This window comes from Acomys minous (genome assembly GCF_964271855.1).
Source record: "Acomys minous genome assembly, chromosome: 3".
NCBI lineage: Eukaryota > Metazoa > Chordata > Mammalia > Rodentia > Muridae > Acomys > Acomys minous.
The window spans coordinates 63,685,989-63,700,956 of NC_140485.1; the positions used below are offsets into that span (position 1 = coordinate 63,685,989).

Here is a 14,968-nt window from a genome sequence, read left to right on the forward strand (position 1 = left end):
GGTCTACATAGTGAATTAGAGACCAGCCCAGGATACACACAGTGAGTCTTGTCTCCTCTCCCTCTCCCTCTCCCTCTCCCTCTCCCTCTCCCTCTCCCTCTCCCTCTCCCTCTCCCTGTCCCCCTCCTCTTCCCCCTCCCCTTCCCCCTGTCCCTCTCCCCTCCCCCCTCCCCCTCTCCCCCCCCCTCTCTCCACTGAAGTATTCCTGAGAAAAATGTTCCATATCACTTCACCACTGAGCACTACCTTTTCTTTGATGTAGTACTGAAACCTTGACAAAGATCAGATTTTTCGCTGGCCTGCAGACATCTCCTGAGTGCACCGGTGAAATCTTTGTCCTCACTCTTGACTGACTCGGGGCGATCCATTCAGGCTCTGGGTTAAGAATGCCAGAGGATCAAAGGCTCGGTTACGGGCAGTGTTGTCCCTGTCTTTAAGAAACTAGGTGCTGTTGAAGGCAACGGGTGGGTGAGAGCTGCAACCTGCTCTCTCTGTAAGTGTACAGTTGGTTCCCGTGGATTAAAGTTGAAGAGAAGGCACAGTGGTTAAGAGCACTTGTTCCTTAGAGGACCCGGGTTCAGTTTCTATAACTCACATGGCTGCTCACGACCATCCAAACGTCCAGTTCCAGAGAACGAGACACCTCCTTCTGACCTTCATCACTACCAAGCACAAACATGGCGTACAGGCAAAAACAGCCAGATCCACATGCCGCTGAATTTTATGTCAACAGGACAAAAGCCGGAGTCATTTGAGAAAATGGCTACTCGTTTTCCTCAGTTGAGAAGACGCGCCTACTAGACTGGCCTGCTGGCAAGCTTGTGGTATGTTTTTGCGACTGATGATTGCTGTGCGAGGGCCCAGATAACTGTGGGTGGTGCCTCTGGTGGGCTGGTGGCCGTGGTTTCCATGCCTCTGTCCTCTCTGAGCACCTCTGACCTCCCCTCCCTTCAGCTTCCTGAAATCATGAATATGGCATCTTCCAGCTCAGCTCCTCCTACTTAACATTGCATATCCATCCACCCCCATGAGCAGCACCCCTTCCCAGTCCGGCTCCTCAATTCCAGCAGTCCTTTGAGTCTTAGGCCCTTTACCCATAAGACCCTCTCAGGGAACACAGTTGCTGCTGAAAGCAACTAGATATGGCTTCATTTTCCACTATTTTGAAAATTCTTGTTTGTTCATCATTATTCCTGTTTTTTTTTTCACTAATTCCTCTACACATGGGTTGTCTTAATTTCTCTTATTGATTTAACTTATTTATATTTTATGGATATTAATCTTTTTAGTTTTATACTTGAAAGTATTTTCTCTGATATGATCTGACTTTTGAGTTTAATACAATTTTATGGTAGAAAATCATCGCTGATACAGTTTAGTATGTTAATATATAATATTTATGTGTCTCTGTTTATAATTTAAGAATCTCTAGTCTAATGTTATAAGATACTCCCCAACACTTTCTCATAAAATTAAAGTATTTTCTTTCCTATTTTAAACCATATCTCCATCTGAAATTGATTGCAGTAGCTAGTGTGAGCTTGAGATTCAATTTTCAGTTTCCACATAGAATTGACCCAGCATAATTTATTAAACAGTCTTGGAGCTTGTAAAGACCCACAATGCAGAGTCTGCAATGCATACAGTCTCATATATATATATAGTTGTCTCTTGGGGCCTCCAACCTCTTTATATTGATTTATTTTATTATGCCAAATAGAGTTATATTTACAAAAAAAATTACTTCAAAGGGAAGAAATACATATTTTTTTTCCTCCTTGATTTACCCCTAGCATGTAGTCTGGCTATGAAGTGTCCTTCATAAACATCGTGTCTTGAAGACTTGGTCCCCAGATGATGGATGGGGAGGCATTTGGCCATGAGGTTCTAAGTTCATCAGCCACCGAATCCTCTGATAGGTCCATATTTTAATGGTTTTATTGAAAAGTAGTGGGAAGTGGGACCTGTTAGAGGAAGTGGATCACAGGAGCGTGCGTTTCTAGGGCATCTCATTTATCTAGCTCTCTGCATTCCATCCACCATGAGGTGAGCAGATGTCCCTTCACCACGATGGTCTGCCTCTCCATCACACAAAGGGAAGATCCAGCCCTGGGCAGAAACCACAACCAACACAAGTCTTTTCCCAATTTAAGTTGTTTTGACAGGGATGAGGTAACAGAAGTTTAAAAAAAATCACAAACACTTGATAAAAAGCAAGAGCCATCACCATACACACGGGGAGTGATCCTTGTTTTACATTTCACACACCACAAGTGTGCACAAAAACACCCATGTGATAACTACATCTCACCAATACAGAAAGATTTCTGAGTGATTATAGACCTCAAAAAATCAGCAAACAGAACAAAAAAATCATTAAAACCCTACCTCTCTCATTGCCAAGTAAACTTTAGTCAGGGGCTACAAACATAGTCTACAAGTGTGGAAGCAGCAAACCTGTTGTGTGGACATTAGGACACTGTGCTATGTAATCTATAGTGCATACAAAAAGAAGAAATGACACTGTGTCCCTTTTATCTCCAAAAGCAAGCTATATTCCAAACCAAGGGTTTGAGCATTAATTTCCTTGTGATAAAGAAAACCCACCTAAAAACAAATTATGTCATCACATAAAGAGAAATTAAGCACAGAGGCATCCCAATTAAAGTGCAGAACCCCAGTCTCTGTTACTGCTGCTCTTAACAGTATTTTGAAGTCCCAGTTATGAGAATACTATGTCACCGCCAAAGAATTAATAAGCAGAATTATTGCCAAGAATGAGACAAAATTCTCACTATATGTAGATGACACTGCAAGCCTGGATAGGGACCCATCACAAAAAAGCAGAACACCAGTGATTGCATAGGACTAGAAGAAATAAAAATAAAAACATAAAACAGCAATATGATCTTTACTTACAAATAGTAATTGGGGAGATCTGATGTGTGTGTGGGAAGGGCTCCTTATAGATAATGCCAGCACAGTGAAAACAGTCAGGGATAAAATTAGCCCCATATTTGATGAAGAAAATTTTGCATAACTAACTATGGTTACTGTGGCCAAGGACTTCATCACACTACATTTATTGTGTAGCATAATAAAAAGTACAGTAAATCCTTTAAGTGCATCGATGCAGAAATAATCCTAAGAAGATAATGTACACATTCTTTCACATTCTCATTCTTGGCCTTAGGAGCAGCCTCAGCCTTTCTCCCAACATGCGAACTGTGTCAGCCACATTAATCTACACCAAGCCTAGAGCTAGCGTGGAAAGATTAAAACCCCAGTTTCAGGCAGCCTTTGGGGAACTGGTTAATTTTCTAACTGATAAAAGAAGGGACTCAAACTGGGACCACAGGTCATTTAGAAAATAATAACAACGAAACAGAAAATAGTAGAATTAGAAGGAGTATCCAAAACTCCAAGGTGAGGCAAAAAAATCAGCATCAAGTGACCTCATTATTATTTATAAAAAAAAAAAAATGGCAGCCACACAATATGGTGAGAAAGAACAGTGGTGCAAAAAAAAAAAAAAAAAAAAAAAAAAAAAGGTGGTTCCATTACAAAGCAGAGTGAGAAACAAAACTAGAATCAAAAAAGGATGTTATTGATAAGCTTTTAAAACTGGTTCCTTATACTCACCATCTCCACGGTGACACGGCCTCTTCTTCACTGGGAGACCATAGACAAATGGCACAAGTGGACATGTGGGGATCAATGGTGAGACGATCCTCCAGGCTTATGGGAGTATTTATTGCCAATCTACACCTAATTTTCAGTAAAATAACCACAGGTGATTCATGTTGCAGTCAATCCAGCTGAACCATAGCTAGTATGAAGGTGTTTTTAAAAAATCAGCAAGAAATATCCCCTAAAACTAAGTCATTTCCCCATTGTTGTTTGTTTTGTTTTTGTTTCTGATGCAATACACATTGGCTTAAAATTACGTGTTACTGTAAACCTGTGACTATCGGATGGATTTCCAGGATCCAGCCACATAGCAGAAATGTAGCCCTGATAATCCCAAAGGGTTTCAAACTGGTACGTGAGGACTAAGCATTGCCTGCCTGAGGCAGCCAGGGCCACATGCATCCTGAGCAGGGATACAGAGTATGGGGGCATAGGTGCTTCAGACAACTTGGCTCAAACTCCATGCCATTATTTCACAGCTGTGTACACTAGGGCAAGTTATTACAATGCCCCACGCCCTTTCCTTCTTTTGTGAAAAAGCAGTCTTCACAGTGCTTACTTCTCAGTGCTTTCGTTAAAGCCCAGATAATGGAAATCTTAGAGTAAAGCCTGGTGTGTGGGGATTTGCAGATTTTTTAAATGAAGGAAAGTGTGGGGGGGGGGCGGTTAGAGTCCTTTTTTTTTTTTTATCTTGTGTGCCAGGAGGCTTTCCAAATAACAGATCATAGACAAATACCTGAAGGGAGACACCTGAAGCCATTTGGGAGTAAGTCTCAGGATGGATAATCAACACGAATCACCATGGTGACAGAGAGCTTGATAAATCACAGGTGAGCCGGGAGGCCTTGGAGGATGCTCAGTGGAGAAGGTTGGGATCTGATGCTTGCTGAGCCAGGAGGCCTTGGAGGATCCTCAGCGGAAAGTTGGGGTCTGATGCTTGCTGCAGATTCACGTTGACTGCTGCATGGATGAAAAGCATTCCAGTCTGGATCAGGCATGGGAACTAGGGCACACACCAGGTCCAGGCCTGAAAGGCCTGAAAGGGCTAGGCTGCTTAGCCAAGGATTCTGGCAATAGATGTACACTCACTCAGACTCTCCAAGACACATCATTTCCAGATTAAACATTTATAAATCTTGAAACGGTTCCATAATTTTCTATCCTACTAGGGAGGTTGGTAATTCCATAATCTAAGATGGTATATACACATATACATAAGTATATACACATACATATACCTAAGTATATGTGTATATAGGCAAACTCTGAAGCACAACTCAAATACAAACTTAGAACCAAATCAGAACACAATTTTAAGTTTAATATTAGCACGTTAATGTACCAATGATGCAAAAATGAGAGACTTAACACTGACAGTCTTCTAAAATCTCAGGCAAGCACACACTGTACTAAATGAAAACACTGTAGATGTCATCTGGCAAGCCAATGGATACAAAAGCAGTCATAATCTGTGCGGTATGTGCTATGTGCTTTGTATTATTTTATACTATGTACATGAGTTCTATGTTATCGTCTCTCAGCAAACTAGGGGTGAGGAAGAGAAGGCATATTTAACAAATGTTGTCTATAAGTTGGTACAACAATATGGCCTCAGGACTATGGATTCAAAATGACTCTTGCTTTCTCTTTTTACCCTATCTTCTCTAAACTCAGTGTCGGCTAGTTGTGAAATTTTTCTAGAGAATGTCTCAATGCAGAGATTTCAATTCCATCAGTGCAAGCTGACTTCCAAATCCACACTGAGTGCTGCCAATGCTACCGTGGAAATGAAATGTTCTAATTGTCCAACCAAAGAAAGTTCTAGAAATGAATTTAAAATTGCTTGTACAAATTACTCACATTCAACTGCAGGGATATACTCTGAGAATAGCATCTTTGGCAATTTTACTGTTGCTGACATGAATTTAGATGACAGAGCCTTTTACATACCTAGGCTGTAGTATACATACATATAATATATAAATTAAACGTATATATTATACAACCTATTGCTCCTAGGACCATTGTGAGCCAAACAAAATTGTATTAAACCAAGTATGAGTACAAAAAAGAGGCAGGGCAAACCAAAGCTATGTGAAGCCACTGCTGGAAATGTGATTCTTTGGAGTGAACCTAATAAGAAATAGATTGACAAGGTCCCCAGCCTTAGACAAAGAGCTACAGGCAGCCAATGACTTCTCAGAGACCTAGAATCAGTCTTCTGCAGAGATGAACTCCTTATAGGTTATCTAAACTCAACAGGGCAGCCCTAAACAAATGTGCATATGATAGACTCAGCAGGTCGGATGTATCCAAGGGACTGTGGGGAGGGGATAACAGTAATAATTAAAGAACCAGGAGTCATATTTGAGAGAGAGGGTTGTGTGCCTGTGGGTGGGTGACAGTAGAGGTGAGGAAAATACAGACTCTTGAATAATTTTTAATAAAAATTTAAATTAAAAAATGAAAAGCAACACACTAGCAACAATAACTTATTATCATACTCAATTCATGTAGTGCCTGTGACTGTATTGATTCCAATTTTGTGTGGCTGGAGAAATATGACATATGGACACAAGCATCAACATAAAGAGAAAAAAAACACAACAGTGCATCATAAGTTACCATTGGCTGTGTCATCACTGGGCATTGGGAAGGTTTTAGCTCTATGAGACTCATGGAGTCACAGTGCCCAGTGGATGTAGGCTGAGTCCCCGGTACCAGTTAGCAATCAAGAAAATGTTCCACAGGCATGCTCTTGGACCAGTCTTATAGAAGTAACTTCTCTTCTCTGGTTTCTCAAGCTGACAACCAAGATTAGCCAACATAGATGGCTAGATGTGATTCATGTACAGTGTGTCTCTAGCCTCAACACTATGATTTAATGGAGAGAAACAATGCCCACGTAATATCATGGTATACATGCGACACATGAAACTGTCGCCATGGTGCAGCTCTGCTGATGGTCTTCTCCCATGGAATTCACTGGTCTGTCTCAGTACTCACGTTGCCTGACCTCTCTGATGATTCCCTGCCTTTCTTAAAAACACACTTTCTGCTTCTCTCTGTAACATTATGCCCCAGTGACTTTCTTCCAAGTGGCCTTTCATATCCCTGGCTTCCTCTATCCGGGTTCAGAGCCCTGCCTTGGCTATCTCTTTGCCTTTTAGCTTGACAAGCCGTTGATCATCTTAATGGGCTCCTTGTTTGAACATCCCTGTGACCAAATCTATGGGCTTGGTAATCCCATTTTATGTATATATATATTACAGGCATTCTTTAACTCACATATCCAGAGGTGAAACCATCATCTTTCAGTGAAATTGTCTTCATTTTCAGCAGATTTCAGAGTACAACATCCACGGGACTCTAAACACCTCATAAGGCCAGTGTGATCTACATTCAAACATCGACCCCTATTAAGTCCAATTTTTAAAATGCTCACCTAGCACCACCTTTCTCCCAACGTAACCTGAGTCACAACAACAATGCAGCACAACTGGAGGCCCATGACAGCCTCACTGTCTTTCCTCCAGTCCATACTCTAACTCCGTATCCAACACCGAGTCACACAAAATTCAGAGCTTACCTCCCCATGTGAGAAGATGAGTTAATTAGCTGTGTATTAGAAGGAACGGACCACAGGGGAATCAGAAGTCTCACAGGCAAACTAATCGGCTCTGTTGGAGCTGTGGCAAGGCTCACTGCCATAATTTCTTCGGCAGCGTTTTTTAAATATAGATGAGAGCAGGGTTCTCAAGCTTGAGTGCACTTAGGAATCACTCGGATCAATGCCAGCATCCAAACTGTAATTATTTCATCAACTAGACATTGAAAATTTTCACAGTTCTTAAGATATTAAAGTGTGAAACAGTTCAAGAATTATTTGGTACGTGACAACAAGATCCCTTTGATCCACATGCCTGGTGTTCACACTATCATCTCAGCTTACCCCCACCATCCATTAAACTTTGCTTTTTTTTTCCCCCATGTAACAAAATAATCTCATACAAGTTATGTTTTTCTATTCTATTTACAATGGTGGTCTGTCCGGGAGACACTACAGTATTTGGGAGGAAAAGTAACTATACCCCAAATGTTGGTAGCCTGATAAAGGCATACATATAGAAATGCATGTGCCATACTCCAATTCAGGATGTGTCTGACAGAAAAGCATAGAAAGCTCTCAGCAGATATTAGCACCATAGCCCTAGATATCTGAATCAGTTTCAACCAATATAAAATGAAACTAAGGAAGGATTGCAGAGACATTAATTATTAATATTATGATATTTTACATAATGCCACATTTGCTTCTCTGTCTATAATATATATGTGTGTGTTACATGCTTTTAAGTTACATAATATTTTGCATAGAAAAAAATTGATTAAATAAAAATGCTATTGAATCAGCCTAATATGAAACAGTGTTTACTTATTTATAAACCATCACATATTTGGGGAAAATATGTTAAAACGTGTTTTAGATTCAGACAACCTTTGTCTGAAACCTAATGGGAGCCTGAGGTTACATTCACAGCACTCTACTATGATTTTAGCAACATTACTTATTCATATATGCCCTTGGCCATTTTCTATACTACACATCCCCAAAGATGAAGACAAGTGGAAAAAACCCTTTGAAGACAATCAGGTCATATTAGATGAAATGTCTTTGCTGCTAATAGATAACTAAAAAGTTACAGGACAGCCTTGGAAGACCAAGAGCTGCCACTGTGGCAGATATGCTGAAGATCTGACAGGACCAGAACAAGTCAGTCCCATTCAGAGAGAAGCCTGGATGTCAATAGGTAAGATTAAAATTCACAAAAGAAAAGGGAATGTGGTGAGATAAGGCACTGAGCTCATAGTGATGAGCTTGCAGGTGGATGAAAAGAACAAAAGGTCACATTGTGGATAACTAGCATGCAGTAACGTGGCCGAGGACAAGCACAAGGCAGAAAGTTAGAGCAAAGGAGCCAGGGTGCAACAGGATGTCGAAGCAGGGCCGATTATCCCCACAGGGAACAGAATTTCATGAACAAGCATGTGTTCTTAGATCCCAAGACTATGTAAAAGCATGTTCCATTGAAACAACAGTGAATTTACCAGGAGATTGGAATAGATGTGAGGACATCCTATTGGGACTCTAGGTGAGAGAAATATTGGAGAATGGGGAAATAGAAGGATCCAGAGGGTCCTAGAAACCCACAAGAAGAGCATTATGACAAGTGGACCTGGGCCTAGGAGGGTTTGCTCAAACTACTGAAACAACCAAAGGTAATACAAGTAGTAAACATCGAACCCCTACTCAGATCTAGCCAAAAGATAGGACATTCTCCACAGTTGTGTAGAGAGCAAGGACTGACTCTGACATGAACTCTGGTGCCCCATACCTGATCACTTACCCTTGGTGGGGAGGCTTGGTGGCACTCAGAGAAAGAATAAGCAGGCTACCAAGATGAGACTTGATACCCTATGACCATACAGTGGGGGAGGAGGTCCCCCTTGGTCACAGACCTAGGGAAGGGGAATAGGGTGAAAGCAGGAGGGCGGGATGAACAGGAGGAGGGGATAACAATTGAGATATAATCTGAATAAATTGATTAAATTAAAAAAAGAAACAAGAGTGAAATACAGCTATACACAGATTCTCCATAAGTAGGGAGCACTTAAGATACAGGCATGGTGGTTTGAATGCAGATGGTTCCAGAAGCTCCTGCATTGAATGCTTAGTCCCTGGTTAGTAGAAGCGTTTGGGAAGGATTAGGAGGTGTGACCTTGTTGGAGGAGGAGTGTCAAGGGGTGAGCTTGGAGATTTCAAAAGCAGTACACCATTTCTATTTAGCTCTCTCTCTCTTTCTCTCTGTGTCTCTGTCTCTCTCTCTGCCTCTCTCTCTGTCTCTCTCTCTCTCTGTCTCTCTCTCTCTGTCTCTCTCTGTCTCTCTGTCTCTCTCTCTCCCTCTCTCTCTCTTTCTCTCTCTCTCTCTCTCTCTCTCTCTCTCTCTCTCTCTCTCTCTCTCTCTTTCTCTCTCTCTGTCTGTCTCTCTCTCTCTCCCTCTTGCTTGTGGTCCAAGATGTGATCTCTCTGGTGCTACTGCAGCCTCCTCACATACACGTATGTGAACCAGTGGTGTGTGTGGCCACGGGCCCTGGTGGAAGCTGGAGGAGGATGCCTGCGGCCCTGCTCTGATACTCTCCACCTTGTTTCCTTGAGATGGGGGCGGGGTTCTCTCACTGAACCTGGAGCTAGGCTAAAATCCCAAGTCCCAGCAATCCTCTTGCCTCTGCTCTCAAGAATGGTGGATTACAAGCTCGTTTCCTAGGCTTCTTAATAGAGGTTGGGGATTCGAACTTGAGTCCTCGTGCACGTACAACAAGTGCTCTTACATACCTAGCTACTCCCCTCGCCATCACGGATGCGAGCCCTCTGGAACCATAAGCTCTAACTTACCCTTGCTTCTATAAGCTGCCTTGGTCATGGTGTTCCATCACTACAACAGAAAGGTAAACTAAGACATTTGATGGAACTTAATCAGATACCTTATATCCAAGGGTAGCTTGAGGAAACAAGGCATTTCCCTCAGAGGGTCATTGGCATTACTCCGGAGGTAGACAAGAGGGTGTTGTTTCCTTTTTGGTCCAGATGCCTCATCCTCAGTAGATCCAAGAACAGTCTGGGTAAGTGCTAAGATAGCATGGGGTTTTCACTCAAATGCAGCCTCGTTGTGTCATCTACCCTGATCCCTGTGAAAAAGTGAATGGAGCCCTTCAGCTGGCACTACTACTAGGTACCATAAGTGAGTTTCATCCTCTGAGCTAAAGCATGTGGCCATCTGAAAGCTGGGGTGGAGAAATGTGCCTCAGAAAGGCTCAGCTGCAGTTGACTAGCAATGTCTGCCTTGTGCAGAGGAAGAACAAATATGCTCGCCTCGACTTTTTAATACCTCAACTATTGGGATGTTGAATTCTGCGCAACCTGCATTATTGTTTGAGCTTTTCCGAATGGTAGGTTTCTGACTTGCGGTCCATGCAGATCAATAATTCAAACATTCACTGTGGCAGTGTTTTCCTAATCATGACACAGCTGCCTGTGATATCCTAGATGGAAAAGAGGCTTGTTTTGTCTATGCGGCATGAAGACCAGCCGCCAGTCCAAGTGGAGGAAGCCTGTCCATTACTTTAGACTTTACCCATTTGTTCCAAATGTTCAGCTTTCACTCCACCAGATGATCGCCAGCTGTTTCGGTGCACACTGCAGGAAGTTCAAGCATTTTGAAGAGCTGCTGATATTTCCACATCCAGCTCTTCCAGAATACAGCCCAAATCTCTGGGATCTTTTTTTCCCCTCCTCTTTAAACCACCGAACAGATTTGTGGCTTAAAGTCTAGCTAAATAGTCTCGATTTACTCAACACCAGCTTTACCAAGCCAGGCAAATAATAGACCTCTGATAAGTAAAGGAGGCAGATGTCCCAACATCTGCTTTCAGTCTTAGTCCCAAAGGTGCTTTATCTCAGCCAAGTTCTGCATCACTGAAGCAATAATTCAAAGGAGAAGGTACCCATAATCCCCCAGTGGAGTCCGCAGATTGTTCGCGTGCCTCTCCCAGACTTGCTTCCTGCACTATACAGATGCCAACTTGAGTGCGTGGAGCTTTGCAAGTCTCAGTCTCCTTAATGGAGACATCAAGCATGTGCATTTGGAAACATTTTATCCCAAGATGCTCAGACACTTCCTAGGATGGCTCTGTATAATGAATAGAGAATTATGCTATTTCTGCATGCTGAAAAGAGAATAATTCCAGAGTGAGTTTACGATTAGCTTATAAATACAATAATTATCCACACAAGTGACAACACTAATTAGTTTCCTCTGGTATGGAGCTGGTTTGGCAAAACTATGCTCAGATACCCCACACAAACAGAAAATAGTTTAAAATTACATGTAAAGGAGGTCTTCATTTGTTTGTAGTGACAACTGAAAATGATGGATTATGGTTGGCAATCAATTGCAGTTGGATCACACTGAATCTTACTTTTTTACTTTGTGGGAATGTAGTTTAGTAAATGGATCGATGTTGGCTGAGATTTCTTTATTTCCACACTACTTGGTTTAGTTTATTTAATGATCTAAAATGCTTTTGAAGGCTGGAATCTCTATATCGGCTTTGATGCTAATCATTAATGAAGACATCAAGATAAATCAGGGGTTTTTTGTCTATGTTTTATTTGTTTATCCTATATTTATTTTTATACTTTTAATATTTGCATGTGTGGGTCATTTGGGGGGAGGTCATCTGCACTGCATGCAGGTACCCACAGATGCCAGAGGAAGGTGTCAGATCCCCTGGAGCTGGAGTTACAGGCAGTAGTGAGCTGCCTGATACAGGTGCTGGGAGCTGAACTCCTGTCCTTTGCGGGAGTAGCAGGCACATGTATGTGAACTTGAGCCATCTTTCCAGCTCCTGGTCTTGTTTCTTCATGGACAGCATTCTAGATGCTTTACTCAGCCTTGTCTGGGGTTTCTGTGTTCCCATTTAGCCTGCCCAACATGAAGTGCCTGGCAGTCTTTCTTCCAGGACAGAGGGCACTCTGTCTGTTCTATGCCAAGTGCTGTACTGGGTGCTAAGAAGAGGCAGGACCCTCGTGAGAATTCCATTCCAGCACGTTCTACACACTGTTTGGTATCTATAGAGTAGGCGGTCGGTTGTATTGATCTATGATTGGTACCTCAAACTCAAGGCTCAGTGGAGGTTCTAGAAAGAAGGAGGCTGAACAGACAGGACAAAGCCCAACTCTAGCAGTGAAAATCACCAGCCTTGTCAAAAAAATGGAACCACTGCTTGGCCCTAGCTAGTTACTAACATATGAGACTGTGGTTCTGTGGTGTTTGGTTTTAATTGTCAACTTAGAGCCACCTGGAAAGAGAGTCTCAAGGAGAGGTTTCCTACGTCATATTGGGCCACGGACCTCCTTGGGAGACATTTTTCGTATCTGGGCTAATGGAGGTTGGAAGAGCCACACTGAAGTGAATGGCAGCATAGCACGGACTGAACCATTAATGGCATAACAGTGTACAAATTGAGCTGAGCACGTAGGCGTGCACACACTCATTTCCCTCCCTCTGGCTGTTGTCTGTGGATATGACCAGCTGCTTCAAGTACCCGCCTTGAGTCCCCCAGGGAGATGGACTGCCAACCTGGGATTGTGAGCTAAAGTAAATCCTTTCTCTCCTAAGTTGTTTTTTTTTTTTTAAATCACAGTAATTAGAAAGGAAATGAGACAGGTCCCACTTATGACCCTCTCTTCCACAAAATAATCTAAGAGTAGCCAGAGAATGTCTGGAGGGACTATTCCCCTTAAAGAAGTTTACAACTGACTGAATTTTTAAGGGGGTGCTGTGCAAGCAAGCACATGGAGAACGGCATATTTGTTCCATGGTCTCTGCGTCAAGCGCTCAAGCAGATAAATCTTCTTTCCAAGTCTTCCTACCCATAGTGTTCCATAAAAGCTACCAGGCCAAAGTCATATTGAAGAATTCTCCCATGGAGACACATAACCACTTAAACATTATAGTAAGTAAAAATTTTAAAAATTGAACTAAATGGCCTTGAAACTCTCTTATAGACACAAGAACTTAAGCAAGATTACTATTGCCATTCAGAACGAACAGTTGACCTCACTAGCAACCAAGCTGCTAATTTTTTACTATTTTATTAAGTCTGAGATAAAGAAAATATCTGGGGTCATTTCTCACTAGGATAAAATATTAATGAATAACATAGGATTAGAAAAAATAATAATCAACATCTAGAAATATCTTTTCTTGTACCAGAGACTATATAACCAAGGGAAATTTCCAAATTTGTTCACTTCGGCAGAGATAATTCAAGACTGTGCAGATGTTTTACTTGAATGCCATTAAAGTATGATTAGATTATTTAAAAATACAATAAAGTACTTTGCTCATCTATTATCATATTAAAAAGTGTTACCATTTCTGAAATTTGTGAACTCACATTGTCATGTTAATCAATTTTATTCAGTCTTTCTGTGAACATATAACGTGGTTGGTTGAAGTTTTTGGGGAGTGGAGCTTTGAAATCACACACACAAAAATTATCTGACTTTTTATAAAATTAGAAATAATTCCAGTCTCCCAAAATCATTTTTTTTTCATAGAATCACACAGCATCCAAGCTTGCCTTGACATTCAGGAATGTCTAATCAGCCTATTTGTCAAGTAAAATCTCCTGCCTTGAAAACAGCCTGTCGTGGGCATGATCATTTGCTGAACTTTGCTTTTTAAAAATTTTACTCACTGTTCAATCTTTCAGCAGACCAGCTAGCATTTCCCCAACACTGAGAAGTGGGTGCCATAAGATAGCAAGGGTACAGACCAGGTGTGATCACTTCAATACCCACTAAGTATGTCTGGCCATAGTGGAACAACATTGATGGAAGCAACCACAAAAAATTCAAATTCTGGTAATGAAAAAAATATTGAAAGGGTTGATAATAGGGCTATGTAGGAGGTGCCAACCCTTCTCTCTTGTATATACCCACTTGAGCTGAGGTGTAAAGAGGTAAAAATCTGTTTGTCAGCCCTCTGCATCTGGAAGGCCAGAGCACTGGTGTTGTCCAACAGAACAGCACAGTTATGACCCAACTGGTGACCTGGAAAATGGGCCCACTATGACTTAACACTTTTGCTATTCTCAAGATACGTGACCCCCACACAAAGCTAGGTTGTTGGATGAGGCACACACCCTTGGCCTGTGGTGACATTGTGACATATCCAGGTGTGTGAGTAGACTTTTTTAGGTTATTCAGACCTCAACTAGGCCCCCAGAAGATCACAGAAACACGAATGACTCAGGGAAAAATTAGACAAGAAAGCCAGATAAACTTCCACATACAACCTACAGAAAAGAGAGCTGCAAGAAGTCACGAAGAAGTTCTAAGGTGTGTTTTTACACAACGACATATGACACACCACACAACAGACAAAAACGCTAAAGCAGGACAAACAGGAGAGGAAACGTGGAAAGAAGAGAGAAAGCCTTGGAAGAACACGCACAATGTGGCTTTTCTCCCAGTTGGATTTTACTAGAAAGGGATGAAGAAGTCTGAGATACTAGCAGTGTGGCAGGAAGGGGGAAGGGAGATGCCAGGAACTGGTTAAGGCATAGGGAAGAGACCTCCTGGTTCTAGAAGAAACAAAACAGCATGGCACCTATTACTTGCCAGCCAGTGAAGTGCAACCCTTGTAACTCC

General features: G+C 41.8%; 1 long non-coding RNA gene across 2 annotated transcripts in view; it reads right to left on the minus strand.

The window, feature by feature from the left end:
• Positions 1 to 14,331, minus strand: part of LOC311594029 — a 50,820-nt gene extending 36,489 nt beyond the window's left edge. The window contains exons 1-3 of one of the 2 annotated variants that reach the window (XR_014777912.1): positions 14,258 to 14,331; positions 4,427 to 4,650; positions 3,643 to 3,768 (exon numbers count right to left, since the gene is read on the minus strand). This is a non-coding gene — a long non-coding RNA (uncharacterized lncRNA). Of the gene's footprint in view, positions 1 to 3,642; positions 3,769 to 4,426; positions 4,651 to 10,233; positions 10,514 to 14,257 lie in introns of those variants that run through there. The other variant, XR_014777913.1, reaches the window with a different exon arrangement.
• Between the last annotated feature and the right edge of the window lie 637 nt (positions 14,332 to 14,968).